Raw genomic sequence first — 14,635 nt, forward strand, 5'->3', positions numbered from 1 at the left:
ATTGTGTCTATAGAGGATGTTATAGGACTTGTGTAGATAGGGTACTCTTGTCTAGACATGAGTTGATACCAGTTGGAACATTTGTGGGTAGGGATCTTTACTGGGGAGGGGTACAAAGGATGTTAGGGAAAGGCTTTGTGAGTGATGTAGTTTTGTGTCCTCAACACTGCCCTTTGTCCTCCAGGAAACATGAAGAAAACTAATTGTGTATCTACTTTCTTTGTCTTTAAACTGATACTTTTTAAATTGCATGATTTTACTAAGCCTTGTATTCTTTAGGGAAAATTACTTTTATAGGTAATTTTGTAGATTTTGAATCAAAACTCAGTCCTGATGACTAAATTTTTTGTAATGTATACACTAGTTTGCTTATGGTGGACTTGATTAGTCCAAAGTTGATTTTAGAAATAATCAGGTAGTATAATGTCTTCCTATCTTCAGGAGGCTTTTCTGATGGATTGAGTCTGTAGATGAAAAGGTAATTCATGTATGATTAGCATGTATTTCTGAAGAGCTTAGAGTGCCTTGTATAATTTTTGTTCTCAATTTTATCCTTGAGATTTATAACTTGGGGCCAAGTAAGTAGGGACCATTCTTGTCTTGTATGGAGAGTGAGGCTGTGACACGTTCAAGGCTAATAAACCTATTTGGGAAGAACAGAAACCAAGTCTCCAAGTCTAGACTCAGAAATTTGTCCAGATGTGTCTCGACAAATAGTTTGTGCTATTTTTTCCTCTTTTGATAATAACCTTTTCATGTTTTGGAAAGGGTCTTGCATTTTCAAGATTGGTGTTAAAGTACAGGAATTAACATATCTTTGAACTCTGAACACATTTTTCACATATCCCTGAGCATTGACACAGTGGCCAGGCAGCCTTATCTTTTCTCTCTATAGCATAAGTGAATAGGAACGTGTGTATGTGACTTTTTCTCCTTTATTTAATATTGAGTACTAATACTTTGGAGAATTAGGGTCCCTGTACCTTTTCTCTTTTGTGTCAGTAAGATACATAAAATATATCATCTTGTGTCTGTTGGTGTGTGTATAGCAGTAGGTCAAGGATAGAGTACTAATGTGTGTAAATAAGGAATGACTATTAGCATGTCCATTAGAGTTGTTTATTCTTATTAGTGTAAACATCACTTTATTTATACTGAAGTCCATGAAGCTTTTCCGTCTTATTGCTTCCCAGGAATAGATAATGTTCTTGAATCAGTATGTGAATTGCTGATGGCATCTTCCTTTGGGGAACTAATCTTTAGTCTGTTAGATGCAGTAAGTGTTCATAGGATGATACACTGACTTTCTTAAAGTAGCAAAATGTTCATTCTTTACACTTGAGTAAATGAATCCTAAAAGATGACATTGATGTCTATACAATGTGTGTACTTTTATGTTTGCTCAAACTAAGCTAAGGTATAATAGCTAAAAGTCAAAGTGAAAAGTATGAATGGCATTGATTGGTTAATGGGCGGTGGGGGGGAGGGGCGTTGCAGTGGACGGGAGACAAAAATACCATCTTTGCCAGCTGTGAATGATATCCTCCAGCGCCTAGATTTGTGTCTTCTCAGGTCAGGCAGTCTTCATCTCCTGATCTGAAGAGTTTAGTATACTGGATTGAAGAAAGATTAAAAAAAAAAAAAAATGGTATGGGACCTTTGGATTCTCTGTTCATCTCAGAAGATTCTGACCTGTCATCCCAAGAGTGAACTATTGAAGCAAGTTCTCCCTCATCTGCCTTTTTTTTTTTGAGGAGATGACTACTTGTTTTGTTTTTAGAAAAGCAAGTAATAGCAGTGGTGCTGTGTGTATCCTTTGATCCATACTCAGTAGATCTGATCTCCAGGGCTTCCTTTTCATTTACTTGGCTCAAAGGATCCATTGTCTTTTTTTGCACAGACTGGCCAGGGTCTCAAACGATAGCAGAAGAGATTGCCAGACCCATCCCTCTGTGAAACTTTCCATTTTAAGAATTGTGCAGGAGCGTTGTTATTCAACTCTTTATTCTCAGACTAAGCAAAAGTTTACGTTCCTAGAGCATCAAAAATTTGTGGATTTTTGCCAGGTACATGGTCTTCCTCTCTTTTGAGTATGATTTAATGTAGTCTATGAGTTACTCTTGTGGTTTTTCACACATAAAGCAGCTATAGTATTAGCCATTAAAGAATTAGGTCTTGCTGGGTGCTAGTGGCTCATGCCTATAATCCTAGCTACTCAGGAGACTGAAATCTGAGGATTGCAGTGCCAGCCCAGTCTGTGAGACTCATCTCCAGTTAACCACCAAAAAACTGAAAGTGGCACTGTGGCTTCAAGTGGTAGAGCGCTAGCTTTGAGCAGAAAGCTTAATAAGGACAGCACCCAGGTCTCGAGTTCAAGCCCCAAAAACAAACAAAAAATCATCATGGGTGTCTGATGACATCTAGCCATGATGAAGTCTAAACTCAAAAATTTTATCTTGGCCTCAGATTAATAAATTGAATACTAGGGAATAAGATAGAGCCTGTTGAGCCCCTGGTTTAATGATAAGTATTATAAAGTATGAATTAACACAGTAAAGGTTAAAGTGACTGGCACATGGTATCTATGACTTAGGAAGCATTTAGCCTGGGCAGGCGTTCCTATTGACATCCATTTCTCTATGTATGTATATTGGGAGGAGGGAGAGGGGACTTCACCATTTGAAAATATCTGGCTTTTATCTCTCTTACGTGGCTCCCTAGTTCTTCATCTATTCCTTTAGTGCTTACCAAATTCTTGTTTTGCTCTTTGGTAAATTTAGTTCACTTTTCAGGCATATTGTCTTGATATAGAGGTCTTAGATCTAAATAATGGCTTATTAAAATAGAGTTAAGTTTAAAGAGAAGGAATAATTTTCTCAAGTTTGTGTTAGGTAATGAAAAAAGCACTAACTAGTACAGTATTTTATTTTCAATACTATTTCCACAAACTTAGGAAAGAGCAATAAAGAAAACTCAAGAGTCCCTTTGAAATGATGGTGTCAGAATATAGAGGCAGTCAGGTTTGTCTTAATGCCAGAATAAGTTTTTGCAGGAAAGATGGAACTAGTCTGTTGGTTTTTTTTTTGTACTAGTAGGGATGCAGATAGATTGGACACTGAGTACTAGGCATGGTTGACAAGCCCCTTTTCCGCATTATGTCCCTTTCGCTTAATTTGGTATGCTTTTGTCAGACTTATCTGTTGGAATTCTGTACCTACTCAGCAACTTGGATTCCTAAAAGAGAATTTAGCTAAGATTCTAAGTAATTAACAGGCCTTGTCATTGTGTAGGCCCAAACCTTTATTTATTTAGTGCTGCAAATATTTTTATTTAAATTTTTCTCTCTCAGTTCTAGAAGTAAAACTTTACTACTGATTCATCTTTTTAAAAATGTTGTGAAATTGATGTCATTTATGTCTTTGTTTCTGTTTAAACTTCTTTAAAAGGTGGGGTTTAATTCTTTTGGGGGCAAGCATCCTGTTTTTCTAGTAATAAACCACCATAACCATTGGCATATAATCTTTTACTCAGAAATGAATGGAAAAGGTTTGATGTATCTATCCAGTAATGTCATGCACTTTACTCTTTAGGATACTATCATAGAATCTGCCACTGTTGACTTAAACCAAAAACCTTATTGTAGTTAACTGATGTCTTTGGTAACTTGGATTCCCAGCATGACTGAAGAAAGTCACTTTAGAATAAAGTTAGCAGACATGGTGGTTTCAGATTCTGACAGAAAGGCAGAGAAGAGCACTTATTGTAACTGTTGCTGGCCATAATGAAGCTATTCCCATTCCTTCCACCTCCCTTCTGTACAGTTTACAGTTCAGTGAATTCCAGTTAGGTACCTACTGCAGTGATGTATTTCAATAGCACAAATTGATAGTAGATATCACAACTTAATTATATCTTGGTGAATTAATCCATTTCTCATACTGCTGCTTGATAAAGGATTTAGCTTTTTTTTTAAGACAAATTAGATTTTTCAATTTATCAATGTAGCCTAGGCTTTTGTAAGTGGAATGTTTATTAGTAACTCACTTTTTTGTTGTGATGGTTGTGAAATTGAGTTAGGCTTATTTCTGTCATTAAAATCCTAATTTGGCAAGGGCTGGTGTATGGTATTCCACAGTAGAATCCGTTTTTGGAATTGAAGCATTGGATTAGTGCCTTCTTGTCGTCAGTATTGATATGCTAGTTTGCACCTTTTCCTTTCTTAGTAGGAACTTATTTGTTGTTACTCTTCTTAAATTGTATTATAACTAGTGATGGAAGTTAAAAGAAAATACAGATTTACATACTTTTATGTGTAGCCTTTAGGTTCATGAATTATTTACATTGCATCTTAATGTTATTTATTATTCTTTACCTGCCTCTTTTATATCCATAATTAAAAATGTAAAGTTACTTATATAAATCTGATTATATTTTAATTCTATCATTTTCACTGTAGATTAGATTAGTATATCTTCAGACACATACATGACAACAGTTCATATACCATGAGAGAGAAAGCTAAAGTAAGGATTCATAGAAAGCACAAAATTATGTTCACATGTATTTCCTTACACAGAAAGCACAAGACTAAGAGCATTCTCAGTCACCCCATAAGTGCCATCATAATTCCCCCCAAGTATTTATCAGAGTTGTTAGGAAGATCACAGTATTCGTTCTAGATAATGAGGTATCCTAGTTACAAATGAAGTTTAAGTGGTAAAGATTCAAAATACTCTTTTGAGTAAGTGTGTACTGGCTTATTGGTGGAAGGAAAATCCACAGTCAAAATACTGTGATCAGGTTTGGGGACTGTTAGCAAAAATTGGGTCGATGGGCTCATTCGTACCTGAACTAAAGAAACAGGACAGACTTTTGGGTAGATGGTAACCTTTAAGCTATGGAGCTATTGGAGTTATTTTAAAGTTTTTGTCTTGAGGAAATAATACTCAATAACAATATGAAAAACTGGGCAAAATTAAAATTTTAATAGTACAAATACTAGTTTTAATTTTTGTATAGGCTTGTGTATAAGATGAAATTACTGCAATTAATTTTAATAGAGGAGAATTTGATCAAAGTGTTCTAAATATCAAACTAATTCTGAGACAGATTTGCCAAATGAGCTACAATGCTTTTAACTGTGGCCTTTAGAGTCTGTAAGATTTTTTTAATCTATTCTGTTATCCTCCTCAAGACTAGATTAATAGAAATCTGAATGAGCACAGAGTGGAAAATGTTTCTTCCCATCAACATTGCCCTTAGCCTACCCTTCACTTTATGCACCATTTGAACAGTCCTTGTTTACCAAGTGTGAACACATAGTTGTCTTGAATTTTGTTAGTATCAAGATACAACTCAATGAGGAAAAAGTGATGACTGCCTTATGTACTTGCTCTCTATTTCGTGTATTTATCTTAGGGAATGATTTGGCAAATTGTATGATTGAATGAATGTGACAAATTTTAGAAGCTTTCATCTGGATACTTTGAGGGAAAAGTTCTTCCCTTTATGAACAGCTGGGCAGGTGTGTAGTTACACATGATTATTTTAGAACTTAAAGTCTTAGGCTTAGTAGGTGGAGGCTGAAGGGAGAGAATGGGGGTGAACCTTGAGGAACGTGTTTGGCTTTAGCAGTATGTGATAACACAAAGCAGTTAGAGCTTGTTAGTTCTGTATGTACATGATGTATTCTACCTTTAAATTTAAATAGATTGTAGCAACTTTATGAAAGAATGCTTTTGGATATTCCTTTGGCAGAAACATCTTTCATTTGTAATTCCATGGGAAATTGCTTTAAGTAGCCTAGGTGAAAGTAATGTAAATATGTATAATGAGAATTTTCTAATTTCACTGTGCGATCGCAGACTTTGGAGTGGCAAACAGATCAACAAGTCTTTTGCTCATAGACTTTTCTGTGGGATTGTTAGATGCAAAAGCTTTATTATTATTTTTTCCAATAACATTTAACATTAGTGTCCAATAATGGTCTGGAATCTTTTTTCTGCATTTCCTTGCCATTATTGGTTCAGTTTATAGGTTGCCAACAGTGTTCAGAAATAGAGCAAGGATTTACCCTTTCTTTGCTTTTTTTCTTTTCTTGGACATCTTGTTTGCTATGTCCAGACTTGTGTTGGCAATCCCCATATGAACTGTGCTTTTCAGTGCTTTTTTTTTTCTTTTTTGATAAGATGGATATCAAAAATAGTTGCTGTGCAAAAGTTAGTAGTATTCTTCAAGAAGAAAACCAATTCCTTTTCTAATAATATCCTGTGAAATTGCTTAACTCATTCCTTTATTTTTAAGCCAAATGTCAGCAGAATATTGCTGCTTTTATGTAGCAATTTTGATATGTAAGTATTTAATGCATTTTAAAAAGATGTCCACATTGAAAAAAATGTTTCCCCTGTGTCCTCCCTATTATACTAGTTCAGATTTTCTGTAAGAGACCAGTCAGCGCACTGGGTGTGTGCCTGTGTGTGTGCCTGTGTGCGTGTGCGTGTGCGTGTGTGTGTGTGTGTGTGTTGTGTATATGTATCATTTTAGCTAGGTAATATAGACTAAAATGTGATTATAAATGAAATTGATGAATGCTAATTTGTTATTAGTGGATTTTTAAAAATTGTAAAATGATGATCAATTTAGCCTCCATTGAGCACAGCTTTTTTTTATTTCACTTAATTGGGTCCATGTCATTGTGAAATGTCGTAGTTGCAAACAGAAAGTAGAATTTGGTAAAAACAAGTTACTTCTATCATGAAAGAAAAACAAATTGAACCTGTAGATTTAAAATCGTTAACTTCATGACAATGACAGTTCTAACTTGACTATGTTTATTGTACACAATCTCATTTTTAAAATTGTTGAATGTATGATAATGGTTTAATGTGTTTTTAAGTGTTATTGTTTAAAAAATGAGAAAAATGAAGCAAATCTGCTAGAGAGCTGTCAGTTTTCATTACTGACTAAAATACACTGTCCTTTGTGTACTGTGTGTTATTTTGCCAGCTGCTGCATTTGCCTTCAGAAGTATTTGGAAACTTAAGATGAACTACATTTCTTGCAAAGTACATTCCTTTCTGTGGTATTTTGTCTTGTAACTGAAGTATAGTAATTATTTTATGGAAATGTTAGCACTTCTGTACCAACTTTGAATAAAATGAAAAATTTACCTTTCTGTGATTGAGTATTTTCAATATGAACATATTTATTCCCTCAGATTTCCAGTGTCTTGTGTCTCAATTGAGGAAAATGTACCTCAATTTCTTTTTTTTTTTTTTCCTAGCCCTTGTCTCCCCATTCACCAAAGACTAGGCACAGGTCTGGGCTGAGGTGTATATGGGGGTAGGTTTACTCTGCTTCCTCTTTCTATACAGTGTAAGAACACAGCCTGTGGTAAGCACCCAGAGGCGTTGTATGTCAGTTTCTTACCATGTGGGTTCTATTATGTCCCCACTTCTGACCTGTGAACATAGACTCACAGATAACTGACTAAAAATTTTCCTTTGTAAAACATAGACTAGATGACAGACTTCTTAGTCCTTTTACTTAACGATAATCTCAATTTATAGGAATAGTAGAATTTAGGGATTAATTCTTCCAAATCTATAGGGAGAACACATTGTCATGTTTGCTTTGTCATTTACATTTTTCTGAACCTCATGGGCATTTGCAGACATTATAACCCTCTTACCTCTTAAGCTTTTTTTTTTGACTAGGAAAGTCACTCAGTCAGTCAGAATCTGGAAGATAAAATAGTCTTGAGGGCTGGGAAGTTGGCTCAGTGGTAGAGCGCTTGCCTTGCATGCCTGCGGCCCTGGGTTCAATTCCTTAGCACCACATAAGCAAAAAAGAAGAAAGCCGGAAGTGGCACTGTGGCTCAAGTGGTAGAGCGCTAGCCTTGAGCTGAAGAGCTGAGGGACAGCGCCCAGGCCCAGAGTTCAGGCCCCACGACTGGACCCCCCCCCCCAAAAAAAAAAAAGAAGAAAAAAAGAAAGAGATTAAAAATAGTCTTGAGTCCAAACACTATTCACATGTTGCTGATTTCAGTACTTTTATTTTATCATGTTAAAATCCATCCAGAAGCATTTTTTTTTTTTTTTTTTTTTGCATTTAACATATCTCTTGTTGCCCTTAATCTGACTGGTTGCTTGGCCTTTCTTTTATGTAGGTGTTTTGGAGGTAGGATGGTCATTTTGTGACTTCTTCCCCAATTAGTATTTCTGTTGCTTTAAGATTAGCTTTAGGGGGCTGGGAAGTTGGCTCAGTGGCAGAGCGCTTGCCTTGCATGCCTGAGGCCCTGGGTTCGATTCCTCAGTACCACATAAGCATAAAGAAAAAAGCCGGAAGTGGTGCTGTGGCTCTTGAGCTGAAGAGCTGAGGGACAGCACCCAGGCCCAGAGTTCAGGCCCCACGACTGGACCACCCCCCCCCCCCAAAAAAAAAAAAGATTAGCTTTAGACTGCATTTGGTATGGATACAGCATTAGTTATGTGTGTCTTCAAAGCTTCACCTTGTGTTAACTGTTGTGGTGTGAAAGTGTTATTTTTCTAAACTTTTTGGTGGGGGAGGGTGGGCATACTGAACTGAAATCCATTTTCCCCATTTGTCAGCATGAACTTCTGCATTATTTTTTTTTCTTGAACTCTGGGCCTGAGCGCTGTCCCTCAGCTCTTCAGCTCAAGGTGAGCGCTCTACCACTTGAGCTACAGCGCCACTTCCTTCTGCATTATTTTCTATAGTTGGTTATATCTTTATTTTGTTTAGCTAATGGGACCCTTTGGTGCTAGTTTCTGTGTTCTTTGGGTTCTTTTTTTGTTTCTGGCTGATCTTACTGGTTTCTTGTTGCTATTGTGATGTCATAGTTTTACCCCTTCTTTATGTATACAGAGCCACCAAGTTCATTATGTATACACCTACCAACTCTTGCTCCAAACCAGCATAAGCTTTCCTTTTAGCATTCACTTATTCTGTTTCCCTTCTTCAACTGTGACAATGCTGATTAACACATTTTTTTGAACCCTACAACTCTAGAAATTAAATTTTTTTTTTTTTTAATGACTGAAAATGTTTGGCTGAATTCTAGGTGGAAAAGCACTTTTGGAACATACTACAAAAATACTGGAAATTTAGAAGTATAAGACCAGACTTTTTAACTTCAAGTCTTTTGGTCCCAAAGTTTGATAATTATAAGGTTTGGTGAAAGTATTTCATTGTAATAGCCCTTTGAGGGATCTTTGAAGTTGGCAGCTCAGTCTGAAGCAATGTTTCTGTTTACTTCCTTTTGGAACCCCCTTTTTGTTTAGCTCTTGGACCTTTTGGCCTGGTATTATATTAGTTGATAAGTTTTAAGAGTTTTTTTCCTTTCTGGAGGAATTTCTGAACTTTATCTTCCAACCGTTCTGTGGAAAGCAGTTTTTGAGCAATTGCTGTCAGGATGAATGAAGATCTCCATACCATGAATTCCCCCCCCCCCCCCCCCCCCCCCCCCGCCAGGCTCTTGTTTCAAGCTGTCTCCTCCTGTCTGAAAACACTGGAATTTATTCCTCTGACATTATTTACTCTAGGCACAGTTTCTTTTAGTTCATGGTGGTCTTTTCATGTTAAAGACATTTCTTAGATGTGTGCTAATGGTTTGTGGAACTGAAAGTGCTCCAGAGTGTGTGTAGAGCATTCTCAATTTCATAGCTTGGCCTTAATGGCTTGGTTTTGTTTTAATTTTGTTTTGTTGATGGTGTACTGGACATTCAATTCAAGACATTATATTTGCTAGGTAAATAATCTATCACTTGAATGACACCTCCAGCCTTTTTTTTTATTGCTTATTTTCCAAGTAGGGTTTCACTAATTTAGGCAGGCTTGGGCTGTCATCCTTCTTCTTGTACTTCCCTGGGAGCTGGAATAACCAGTGTAGGCCACCATTGTTAAATGGTGTCTTGAAAACTTTATTTCTAGGCTGGCTTTCAACTTCAGTCCTCTACCATTCTTTGCCCAGACTTGAGCCATTATGCCTGCATCATGGCCTTTTTATTTTTGGTTGGTTGTGGCGCTTGAACTCTGGGCCTGAGCTCTTCAGTTCCAGGCAAGCGCTCTACCACTTGAGCCACAGTGCCACTTCCGGTTTTCTGGTGGTTAATTGGAGATAAGAGCTCATGGACTTTCCTGCCCAGGGTGGCTTTGAGCTGTGATCCTCAGATCTCAGCCTCCTGAGTAGCTAGGATTACAGGCGTGAGCCACCGGTGCCCGGCCGTTTTTTTTTTTTTTTTAAAGGCAAATTTTGCAGTAACTTTAGCATAGATGAGAGTTCCCCCCCAAAAGTTTCAAACTGAAAGGTAGAGATGGGGATGTAGATCAGTGTACAACACTTTACTGACATCTGTGTCAGGTCCTCGATTTCATCCCTAGCACCACAAATGTGATAAAATAAAATGAAAAAACATGAAATCTGAAAGGTAATGAGAACCAAGGGTGGAGGAGCACAGGAACTTGAGCATTCAGTATTTATTCTTTATTCCTCTTGTGGTGTAGCACCCATGTAGAGCTGTGCATGTAGTACCCCACTCTAGGGATTTCCATGAAGAATTATACTTCAGAGTATAAACTTCCAAATACACAGCACAGGGTCCAACTGCCCATTTGGTTTGATTAATTACTACATATATTTCTTCCTAACTTAACCCTAGTTTCAGAGTGTCTAGAGCTGCCAATTCTCGGATATCTATACAATATGTATATCATATATACAGTGTACATGGCTGATTCTTGGTTTTTCCCTTGTTGCTTTTTTTTTCCTCCTGCAACTTTAATACTATTGTCTCCTTTTCTTCCACATTATTACAGGGATGTAACTTTACAAAACTAAATCCTGTACCTTGTCTGTCACAATATCACATACACATTATACATTCTGTCAATTTATACCATGTTAAAATGGAAAAAAGAACACATCTGCACAGTTGTCCTAGTATATTTCTAGTTGAATCTTCAAACGTGCCTGGAAATCTTGGTAACTGCTCAGTATAGTCTTTGAAGCCTGAAATTTCAGGCTTTTTGTCCATCTCTGCCCTTCTATCTCCACCCTTCCCTGAAAGAAAGTTTGACCAGAAACAAAGTTATGTTTTTAAATTTTACATCTTTATCAAGGAAGATTTTCTTATTTTAAAGGGGCCTTAGAAGCTGTATAGTTGATTTTTTTAATACAATGCCTGAATCCCACCTATCAAAGCATTTTATGAAACTTTATATAGTCAGTACAACCACACAGATGTTGTTGAGTGGGTATCATTGGTTTAGTAGGTTTAATTTCCTAGTCCAGTTATTGGTGAATACTAAATCATATACCTCTTTAGTTAAATATACTGTCATTTTCCTGTGGGCTCATTTTTGTCAACTTGCCAATCCATGACTTTTTCTGTTTAAAGTCACCATGCTTAATGTAAATTGTGGGTTCTTTAACTGTCTTTAACATAACATTTGACTGCAGGGCCAGTAGCACTGTTGCAATTCACTCTTGTTGGTGTGTATTTAGGGTATTTTCTCTGAAGGGTACATCACATTCTTGGGCTTACCTACCTCAGTTCTACACATAAGGGCATTTTTCTCTGAGGGAAATCACTGACAGCACACAGAAAAGGGGGGAAATAAAGGCACTGAATAGGCTAGTCATATGTGATGTGAGACTTGAAACAAAAAGCAGAATGTTGCCTTGTTCCACCTCACTTGTGAAGGTGTACAGTAGGTGACTTAATACACTATGTATGCATGTCTGCAAATGATTGGGTGGGGGGGCAGCATGGATTTTAATGCGGGCAATGCAGATTTGGGAAGTTAACAAATTTTAGCAAATCGGCAAATCTGCAAGTAAGAAGTCCACAAATAATGAATATCTACCTTTGCGTACTTGGGAAGCAAGCATATGTCATTACCATCCATAAGAAGTAGGACATCATCAGCACCTCTGTACCCAAAAGTGCTTGTTGCACTCTCACTTAGGAGTTTTCTTGTTGATGGTATTTCTGCTTTCTTTTTTTTTTTTTTTTTTGGTCCGGTTGTGGGGCCTGAACTCTGGGCCCGAGTGCTGTCCCTCAGCTCTTCAGCTCAAGGCTAGCACTCTACCACTTGAGCCACAGAGCCACTTCCGGCTTTTTTTTTCTTTTTGCTTATATGGTACTGAGGAATCGAACCCAGGGCCTCAGGCATGCAAGGCAAGTGCTCTACCACTGAGCCAACTTCCCAGCCGGTATTTCTGCTTTCATGCTCAAGTTCTTTCTCAAGTAGTGCCTTTTCCCATCTGTATTTGAAAAAAGTATACTTAGAAGTTTCAAAATCAGGTCTCATACGCTCCATTTTCTCTGGGATGTGGTCTTAGTTCATTTCTGTAATTAGAACAAACTGCCTGAATTAGTAAGCTTTTTTAGTAAGTTCATGGTTCTGGAGGCTGGGAACTCGAGAGTATGGTGCCAACCTTTGCGCATACACAAGGCACATGCGCGTCCACATGTGCATACCCCCCCCCCACCTGCCAACTCTTGAAGAAGGGCTTACTATATCATGACAGTGGCTTCTGAGTCTTGCTTGAAGTCTCACTGTCACACCCTGTGGTAGATTTCCTTTACAGTCCTGTGTATTACAAAAAGATTTGCTGCCTTGGCTTCCAGAAGTTTCTATAACTTTATAGAAGCTGGGTTTTGTTGAAACATTCCCTGTATACTAGGAGTTGAACACTTGAGTTCTTCATTTCATTCTAAGGATTTTTCAAACGTTGGAGCCACCAATTAAGTGTATTTGACTGTGCTTTTGTTTTTTGTATTTTATCTTGTTTATTCCTAATTTTTTACTTTGTATCTATTTTGGACTAACAGTGTACCTTAGCTTTATTATGTATCTCTGCCATTCAAAAAATACTTCCTCTTTGCAAAGAGGATATTATTTTTCTCATATTTTGTTACTCCATTTGATCTGTTTTTCCTTTCTAGTTGGACCAAATAGTTATTAGCAACTTTTATTTCTTTACTAATTGGCTACATACTCATCCAGTAGTTATTGTCTATATGGTGTGCCATATTCTTTGCATCTCCAGCATCTTTTAGATGATAAGTAAGATTCAACCTTGAAAAGTTCTAGTTTAAGGGCTCATGCTACTCAGGGGGTTGAGAACTTAGGATCATGGGCCAAAGCCAGCCTTGACAGAATAGTTCATGAGACTTACCAGCAGCTAACCAGCAAAAATCTGGAAGGGAAGCTCTGGCTCAGGATAGAGTTGACAGTCTTGAGCAAAGGAGCTCAGGGATAGCTCCCAGATCCTGAGTTCAAGCCCAGGAGTGGCATAAATTATTCATCCTAAATAATCATACTTGCAAGGTATAGAATGAGAGAGGTGCCCCTGGGGTTTTAGAAGAAAGGCACATTCTAGGAAGTAGCTGAACCTTGATGTTTATATTTCTGATTCCTTTGTTCTTGTATGTTCTTTCTTTTTGCTACTCTTCAGTGTAGAGCAGCTGCTTACGTAGCTTCCTCCCATCCCTTGAGTTTAAGCACACATCATGGCCCTAGTTGAAGGGCCCGGTTCTGGTCTATTGTCCAGCACAGTGTGTAGATCTCCTACCAAAGCCCATGTTTCAGATTCTATAAACGTATTTTGCTTGTAAACTTCTCTTGACCCAATCATCTAATGATATTTTTGGCTAAACTTTGCACTGACATTTAGAAAATTCATAGCACCTAAATAGAACTTTCTTATGAATCTTTAAATGCTTTCTTGATTTATACTTTCCTTGGCATCCCTGCCATTCCATTTCTGTCCTCCATTCTTGGAAGAGGCAAAAACAGTGAACTGATGGTGTGGGACTAGCAGTTAACAAAGCAGGCGACTCAGTGTTGTCTACCCTATTCCTGCTTTTGCTATCCATGTCACTGGCCTTGCCATGCCATTTACTTGCTGTCATAGTAACCAGGCCTCCTGCCAATCATCCTGTTTCCATCTTTTATTCATCCCTTAAGTGCTTCTGGGAAGGGGATAGGGAGGAGAGAAATGGACCCAGGAAAGGATTGTGCACTTTATAGCACAAGTAGCTATTTTTCCATTTCATTCGTGGAAGATTCCAGAACTCCTGTGGGAAAGTGAACATTTCCCATCCTTAAATTAGAGTTAGGTAAGATTATTGAATAAAGCCCTTTGTAAACTGCAGTTCTTATGACAGTGTAGACCTTACCTTCATTTGGGAGAACTTTAAGTATCTTGGTACCCATGAGTTTTAGATTCCAAGGTCAATTGAATTAAAATACCTGAGGGAGACATTTAAACATCTTTATTTAAAATTTCTCATTTAACTCATGTGTGCTGAGGGGTGCCACGGTGACTGTCCTTTTCCTTTGACATCCCAAAAAGGTGCTTGGCTTCATGTAAATGAGTCCCCAGATTTGTCTTTAAATAATGTCTGAATGATACTCTTTGAGACTCCAGAAACAGTTCAGTTAATTAAGGACTTCACTGTTTTGCAGTTGAAATACACAGACTTGTTAGCTTAGTTATACAGGTACTAGACAGGTAGTAAATCTATTCAAGGTTAGATCTCATGAATCATGACTTACTTCCTTTATAGGCTAGTCGTTTATAGCTACTCCCTTTTTTTTTTTGGCA

At 37.5% G+C, this 14,635-nt stretch overlaps 1 protein-coding gene and 1 non-coding gene across 3 annotated transcripts in view; one reads left to right on the forward strand and one right to left on the reverse strand.

Annotated features, from left to right (window-relative positions):
- LOC138832502 (sodium/myo-inositol cotransporter) overlaps window positions 1-14,635 on the forward strand; it is a 58,330-nt gene that overhangs the window by 24,752 nt on the left and 18,943 nt on the right. The window lies entirely within an intron of this gene.
- Window positions 7,284-7,409, reverse strand: LOC138832685 (small nucleolar RNA SNORA51). The gene has a single exon (XR_011373632.1). It is a non-coding gene; the product is annotated as a small nucleolar RNA SNORA51 (small nucleolar RNA).

This window comes from Dipodomys merriami, unplaced genomic scaffold, assembly GCF_024711535.1.
Source record: "Dipodomys merriami isolate MVZ:Mamm:240054 unplaced genomic scaffold, mDipMer1.0.p SCAF_2, whole genome shotgun sequence".
In the NCBI taxonomy this organism is placed as follows: domain Eukaryota; kingdom Metazoa; phylum Chordata; class Mammalia; order Rodentia; family Heteromyidae; genus Dipodomys; species Dipodomys merriami.